Source organism: Brienomyrus brachyistius, chromosome 4 (assembly GCF_023856365.1).
Source record: "Brienomyrus brachyistius isolate T26 chromosome 4, BBRACH_0.4, whole genome shotgun sequence".
NCBI classification, from domain to species: domain Eukaryota; kingdom Metazoa; phylum Chordata; class Actinopteri; order Osteoglossiformes; family Mormyridae; genus Brienomyrus; species Brienomyrus brachyistius.
The window spans coordinates 35,521,137-35,528,827 of record NC_064536.1 but is presented as its reverse complement, the minus strand read 5'-3'; the positions used below and the strand labels follow the sequence as shown (position 1 = coordinate 35,528,827).

The window sequence follows — 7,691 nt, the reverse complement described above, 5'->3', positions numbered from 1 at the left end:
TTTCCTCCCACATTCGTTGTTTTTTTTTTACTTTGTGAGTAACTTTGTGAGGCGATAACGGGTATCACAAGCAGTCATGAGTGCAAGAATATGAACGGTCTCCATGGAAACGGGACCATTTTACTGCTGTAAAACGTCTTTCAATGTTGTAAATTCCTTAATGTTTTTCCTTAACTAAGGAAACCTTTTAAGGGGTTCTGTGCAACACCCTTAAATAAATCCCTTAGCTAAGGATAAATTAAACCTTAGGTGTCATGCTTAAGGTGTTTTGTGCAACCGGCCCCAGGTCTTCACGTTGCTTTTAGGACACGGGAGGTAAACTCCGTGTGCAGTTCTCATCGTCCACCCAGCAAAGTACGGAAATGCGGCTTTTGGAGTTTTTATCTGCGGAAAACGTTGGAGAGCCACTTGTTACATCCCATCCATTCATTTTCCAAACCGCTTATCCTACTGGGGCGTGGGGGGTCTGGAGCCTATCCCGGAAGCAATGGGCACGAGGCAGGGAACAGCCCAGGATGAGGGGCCAGCCCATCGCAGGGCACACTCACATATGCACACCTACGGGCAATTTAGCACCTCCAATTAGCCTCAGCATGTTTTTGGACTGTGGGGGGAAACCGAGTACCCGGAGGAAACCCCACGACGACATGGGGAGAACATGCAAACTCCACACACATGTAACCCAGGCGGAGACTCGAACCCGGGTCCCAGAGGTGTGAGGCAACATTGCTAACCACTGGCAATAGTACTCAAAATATGTTTGCCATTGTTACAAACGTACTGAGGCCAACAAAAATGTATGTAGCTTTGATATATATTTAAATACACAACTGTTTTCAAATAATGAAAGATGTCTTGTTTTCGCCTCGCCAGGTACGGCAGATTGAGTGAACACCTTCTGGACAAATTGTATGAATTCTCTAAAAAAATCTGCTGCAGGGTGACATTAAAAGTTTTGAGAATGATATAGATATTGATTCTCACAAAGTCTGCTGCCTTAAGTTTTTATGATGGCAATTTGCATGTACTCCAGAATGTTATGAACAGTGATGAGATGCATTTGCCATGAAAATGAACTTAATCCCAAAAACCCCATTTCCTCTTTACTTCAGCCCTGCCTCAAAAGGACCTGCTGACATCATTTCAGTGATTCTCTCGTTAACACAGGTGAGAGACCCTTGTCATGCCCTGCTCGTCGGCTCCTCCTGTGTGCCACGCCCCCTGCTTACCCACGTGTGTTTCCCGGATTGTACCCAGCTGTGTCTGATTATTTTCAATCAGTTCTGTGTATTTCAGTCCGTGTCTTACCTGAGTCCTTTGTCCGTCATTGATGTTAGTCGGCGTGCCATGTTCCCCAGTCCTCGTTCGCCCATTAAATCCCCTTTTACCCGACTTTTGCCTGCTCGTCTGCTTCTCTGCCCGTCGCCCCGTCCGTGCGCCTCACCCGCTACCGACGATCGTGACAACCCTGTCATGCTGATTGATTTATAATAGCAGACTGGATGCTTTAAAACGAGGGTGGTGCTTGAAATCATTGTTCTTCCTCTCTTAACCATGGTTATCTGCAAGGAAACACATGTAGTTATCACTGCTTTGCACATAATGAACTTCACAGGCAAGGATATTGCTGCTACTAACATATTGTACCTAAATCAACTATTTATTAGATGATCAAGCACTTCAAGGAGTGAAGTTCAATTGTTGTGAAGAAGGGTTCAGGACACACAAAAAAGTCCAACACGCATCTCCTAAAGTTGATAAAGCTTGCTCAGGAATGGCAGCAGGCAGGTGTGAGTGCATCTGCACGCGCAGTGAGGCATAAGAACATAAGAAATTTTCAGACAAGAGGAGGTCATTTGGCCCGTCAAGCTCGTTTGGGGAGAACTTAACTAATAGCTCAGAGTTGTTAAAATCTTATCTAGCTCTGATTTAAAAGAACCCAGGGTTTTAGCTTGTGCTACACTTACAGGACGACTATTCCATACTCTAACTACATGCTATGTAAAGAAGTGCTTCCTCAAATTCATTTTAAAATGTTCTCCCACTAATTTCCACTTATGGGCACGAGTTCTAGTATTTAAACTAATATTGAAGTAGCCATTTGGCTGAACAGCATCCCGACCTGTTAGAATCTTATACACCTGGATCATGTTCCCCCTTAGTCTCCTTTGCTCGAAGCTGAACAGATTCAGCTCAGTTAACCTCTCCTCATAAAACATTCCTCTAAGACCTGGAATTATTCTCATAGCCCTACATTGAACCTTTTCCAAGGCAGCAATGTCCTTCTTAAGGTATGGTGACCAAACCTGCACACAATATTCTAGGTGGGGTCTTACCAAGGAATTATATAATCGTAGCATCACTTCCCTTGACTTAGGCTCTATAGGTTTGTGGAGTTTTTTTTATTGCTTCCCCATACTGGTTAGAGTGGGACATGGAAGCATCAACATACACACCAAGGTCTTTCTCATAATCAGCTACCTTTATTTCAGAGGAACCCATAAAATATATGTACTTTATATTTCTGCTCCCTGTATGGATTACCTTACATTTATCTATGTTAAATTTCATATCCCTGTTATCATCCCAGTCGCTAATTAAATCAAGGCAAAGACTTTTGGAGGATGGCCTGGTATCAAGAAGAGCAGCAAAGAACCCACTTCTCTACAAGAAAAACATCAGGGACAGGCTGATATTCTGCAAAAGGTACAGGGATTGGACTGCTGAGGACTGGGGAAAGTCATTTTCTCTGATGAATCCCCTTTCTGATTGTTTGGGCCATCCAGAAAAAATATTGTCCAGAGAAGAAAAGGTGAGCACTACCATCAGTCCTGTGTCATGCCAACAGTAAAGCATCCTGAGATCATTCATGTGTGGAGTTGCTTCTCAGCCAAGGGAGTGGGCTCACTCACAATTTTGCCTAAGAGCACAACCATGAATAAAAAATGGTACCAAAACATCCTCCGAGAGCAACTTCTCCCAACCATCCAAGAACAAGTTAGTGACAATGCCTTTTCTAGGATGATGGAGCACCGTGCCATGAGCCAAAAGTGATAACTAAGTGGCTCGGGGAACAAAACATCGACATTTTGGGTCCATGGCCAGGAAACTCCCTGGACCTTAATCCCATTGAGAATTTGTGGTCAATTCAAAAGAGGTGGGTAGGCGAACAGAGACCCAGAAATTCTGACAAACTCCAAGCATTGATTATGCAAGAATGGGCGTAGATTTGGCGTAGAATTTGATTGACTTCTTGAGGTCTTGAAAGAGAAGGGTCAACTCGAACTTGAAAGAGAAGGGACAAATATTGAGTCTTTGCATAAACGTAATGTAATTATCAATAAAAGCCTCTGACACTTATGAAATGCTTGTAATACTTCAGCATACCATAGAAATATCCTACAAAAAAATCTACAAGCACTGAAACAGCAGACTTCGTGAAAACCAATACTTGTGTCATTCTTAAAACTTTTGGCCATGACTGTACACTCTGCAAAAGTTGACAACTTTTGCTGGTAATCTGCTGAGATCTGATTTGCCATCTGTGCTGCTCGTCATCCCCACAATAGTGTGACCTGCACTGGTTGGAGGAGGGCCCAGCACAGCGGGTGGTTCTGATTCAGGAGCAAGGGCTCCAGTACTATCGCACCATGCAGGGTATGAGGAGGTTGGAGCTACCTGTATGATGGCCAGGTCAGAGCAGATGTGGAGACATGTGACAGGGGCATACATATGGGCTCATGGTGGGGAGACCTCACCACCGCGTGGCTTTCTGCACCACCTGACAGGAAGCATGTGCTGTGGGCAAGGCAGGCATCAAGCACACATACCACCTGATCACCACATACTGGGCTCACAGCTTCACCTTCACGTGGGGTGTTCTCATGAGGGCGATCCTGGCTGAACTCACACGTGCATATCACGTGGGGGTGGGGGTGCCACTGCATGCAGATTAAAGGGCTCACACTGGTCTCCTCCTCCAGGGAGGAAGGGGGTGTGGCCAAGGGCAAGGGTGGCTCCATGCACATATATGCCAAGAACTTCTATGGAGAAAATGGCATTATATACAATCAGGTACTACATGACCCTCTCCATGTGTGTTTGCCACACTATACAGAGATGGGGCAGCCAATCAGGCAAAAACACGCCGCCGCTGCACCCCAGCTCCTATTCCCCACCCTCCTGACCCCTTAAGCGGCCTCATGCTGGCCATTCTGCCCCCTTCCCCATGTCAGGGACTGATCTTTGAGGTATACAACATGGCAGCACTGTGGAAGCTGCCTTGCATCTTTATCTGCGAGAACAAGAAGTACGGCATGGGCACCTTGGTGGAGCACGTGGCTGCCAGCACCGACTACTACCGAAGGGGCAATGTCATTCTGGCATACGGGTAGGGGGCACCGTCCATTCAGGCGGCCCTTTGTAGCCCCTTAGACAAACCAATAAAGCCTTGGACGGCATGGATGTCCTGTGTGTGAGGGAGGACAGGTTCACTACCAACTTCTGCAGGGCCAGGAAGGTGTCATGTTAGCCTTGTTTCCACCAACATGGTGCTGGACTTCCGGCACTAGTTCCATGCATTTCCACTGAAAAAAAATGGCTCCAGCACGGCACCACAGAAAAGCTGGGCTCAGAATGTGGCAGTGAAACGACTCGGTAGCTTATTAGTGGAATAAGGTTACATTGTTTTTTTTATTCTGGGAAAAACTAAAGATCCATCTGCTGGCCAGATTTAATAATAAAGTATAAAAACATGTCGCAGGTGGAATAAATCATGTGGTGGACAGCAAAGTTCAGTTTTCAGCATTACTGCACGATCCTTAAAAGGACAACAGTAAAACAGTGATCGAGAATAAATTTATTTACACACAGACAGGGAGCCTTCATGGAGAAAAATGTGGATAGAGGCAGTAGAGACAGGGTGCAATGAGTCATACTCTGGAAATTTTTTTCAGTTCAGCAAAATAAATCCAAAAAACAAAATACAGATTAACCTTAACTTTATTTCCACTTCTGCTTTCGTAACATTTCTGTTCCGTTCTTTTACGAAACCGGTGGAAATGCAGGCTAGTTCTCAAAAGGCACCAAGCAAGAGCCAGCCCAGCACCAGCTCTGTGTTGGTGGAAATGAGATAGTTGGCTCCTTCATCTGTTAGTCACCCGGCGGCCGAATGGCAGGACTGGAAACCCATTTCTGATTCATTTTTTCTCCCGGGCCCCATTGTGATGGAGCTGCAGACCTACCATTACCATGGCCACAGCACGAGTGACCCCGGGATTATGTAGAAGCCACTCATGCGTGTGAGTGAACGTGGCTCCGCTCCCAGCCCCACCCTCATGATGTGTGCTTGGCTCCACCCAGCTACTGGACCTGTGATGAAATCCAGGAGGTGCGTAGTAAGAGCGACCCCATCACCATGCTGAAGGAGCGCATACTCAGTACCAGCATGACCAGTGTCGAGGAACACTAAGTGAGGTTTATGCCTGTGCCGGGCCTGCAGGGGGTGCCGCTGCCACCCAGGGCAGGGCCTCAGCACATCTGCATGTGTGTGTGCAGGAGATCGACGTGGAAGTGCGCAGGGAGACCCAGACCCCCCTGGGGGACCTGTGCAACCACATCTTCTACAAAAACCCACCCTTGGAGGTCTGTGGTACCAGCCCCTGGAGCCAGCTGAAGTTCCTCAGCTAGTCGACCAATGGGAAAATGCATTACACACGGTCCCCTAGTGCCCCCCCCCCCCCCGGGAGATGGAGCCTCAGCAGCTGCTCTCTGTTGTTGCCCACTGGCTGGGCCTGGCATCCTGGCATCATTATCTGCAGCTGAGCACCCCTGCAGCCCTCCTTAGGTAGCGCTCTTGGGTGTCCTCCCTGCCTCTGCCCTTAAGGTGTCCCTTCCCTCTTTTGGGTAGTGTACTGTGACTCCTTCCTGTGACATGGGGGGACAGGGTGAGCCAACCCAACTCTGGCTACAAGCTGCCATGTCCCTGGTGATGGGGGTTTCTCTCACTCTCCCTCGTTTACTATAACTGGACGGACACAGTCATTGCTGTAGACTGTGCTGTTCTCACGGTGGCTGACAAAATAGCCGCCATTCTAAGGATGCAGCAGTACAAGGCATCATTAGAATTTAGTGATTAGTGGTCATTGTTAACGCACACAATGCGCAACAACAAAATGTGTTCTCTGCATTTAACCCATATGTGACTTTCGTGACATAGCAGGGGGCAGCTAATTCAGTGCCTGGGATTCGAACCTTCAATCTTTCAATTACAAGTGCGCTTCTCTAAGCAGCAAGGCACCACTGCCCACATCATAATAAATGATCTGTCATCACTCTGCATGTGTTTCTGTGTTATTTATTTTACTATGCTTAAAGGATAGTGGCTTAGGGCTCTAAAATGGGCCTTTTTGTCACCATAATGTGCTTTGAGAGGATGTATCCAAGACGTCCACTAGAAGGAGCCCTTCTCCAGAGAATATGCAGTCCAGCCTGAGGCTGAGCTGTTCTGTCTCGAGTTACGGGCTCCTGCACCGTTTCATGGCCTCACACATTGAGACATTGACACATTGACATGAGACCTTATTTGGGAAAGTATAACAACATAAATAAATATGTTTATCGGCTTTTTGTAATAATACAAAGATAAAACATATTACTCAGACCCTAATTGTTTGCGTCCGTAGCCTCCGGGATAGGATAGGATAGGCTCCAGACCCCCCCGTGGACCCTGAACAGGATAGTAGCATACAATAGTAGCATAGTTCGGTTAATTTTTTTTTTTGAGTGCACACCCAACAGTGGTAGATAGAGAAAAACAACATGAAAAACAAAAATTATATCTGCGCAAGTCATCGGCATTTATCTCTTTACGATCGGCCTATAGCGCATATCTGAGTGACTAGCTGTGAGCTGCCTGGCTTCCTGCTTGGTGTGTGTGGCGTGGGAGCCTGTGCAGCAACTGCATGGCACCGGCACTGGGAGCACAGTGGCCACTGGCCGTCCGCTCCGGCTCAAACTGGAGCCCAACTGTGAAATTCCTCACTGGCCCAGTGCATGACGTGAACCTCAAAGTAGATGCGTTGGATGTCCCATTGAGCGCGTCAGTGATGGGTTGCAAAATCTTGGTCTAGGTGTTTACATAAGAACATAAGAAATTTACAAAACGAGAGGAGGCCATTCGGCCCATCAAGCTCATTTGGGGAGAACTTAACTAATAGCTCAGAGTTGTTAAAATGTTATCTAGCTCTGATTTAAAGGAAAATCTAGACCTGAACTATCCACCTCTTATTAGACTTATTTGGTGTAAAATCATTAGTCATTAAAGAATTACAGTATCTTACCCTTAATATTTTTTCTAATAGTTTTCTGTGCTTTAAGAGTCCATTTCATCAAAGGATTATCGATAATGTTTATGTAGCTCTGCAGGATGTTATCTGCTGAAATTGCCTGCATGGGTACGGGAAGTCGTTTCTCTTCAGTGTTTTTCCATTGAGCCTCATATGATGGGTTGCACCAGTATATCATAGCTGTAATCTGTGGTGCAAAATCATAGTCTCTGAAAGAAGGCAGGTCCCATCCTGCTTTGTTTTTAAGTGCATAGTTTAGAGATGAATCCTGGGTCTTTTACCTTGCCATATATACCTTCATGACATTTTGTCTCATTCATTGAATTGGTTTTGGTCAGTCCCTAT

At 46.2% G+C, this 7,691-nt stretch overlaps 1 pseudogene; it reads left to right on the top strand.

Annotated features, from left to right (window-relative positions):
- The first annotated feature begins 3,477 nt into the window (after positions 1-3,477).
- LOC125739879 (pyruvate dehydrogenase E1 component subunit alpha, somatic form, mitochondrial-like) lies at positions 3,478-5,821 on the top strand (annotated as a pseudogene).
- Positions 5,822-7,691: the final 1,870 nt, after the last annotated feature.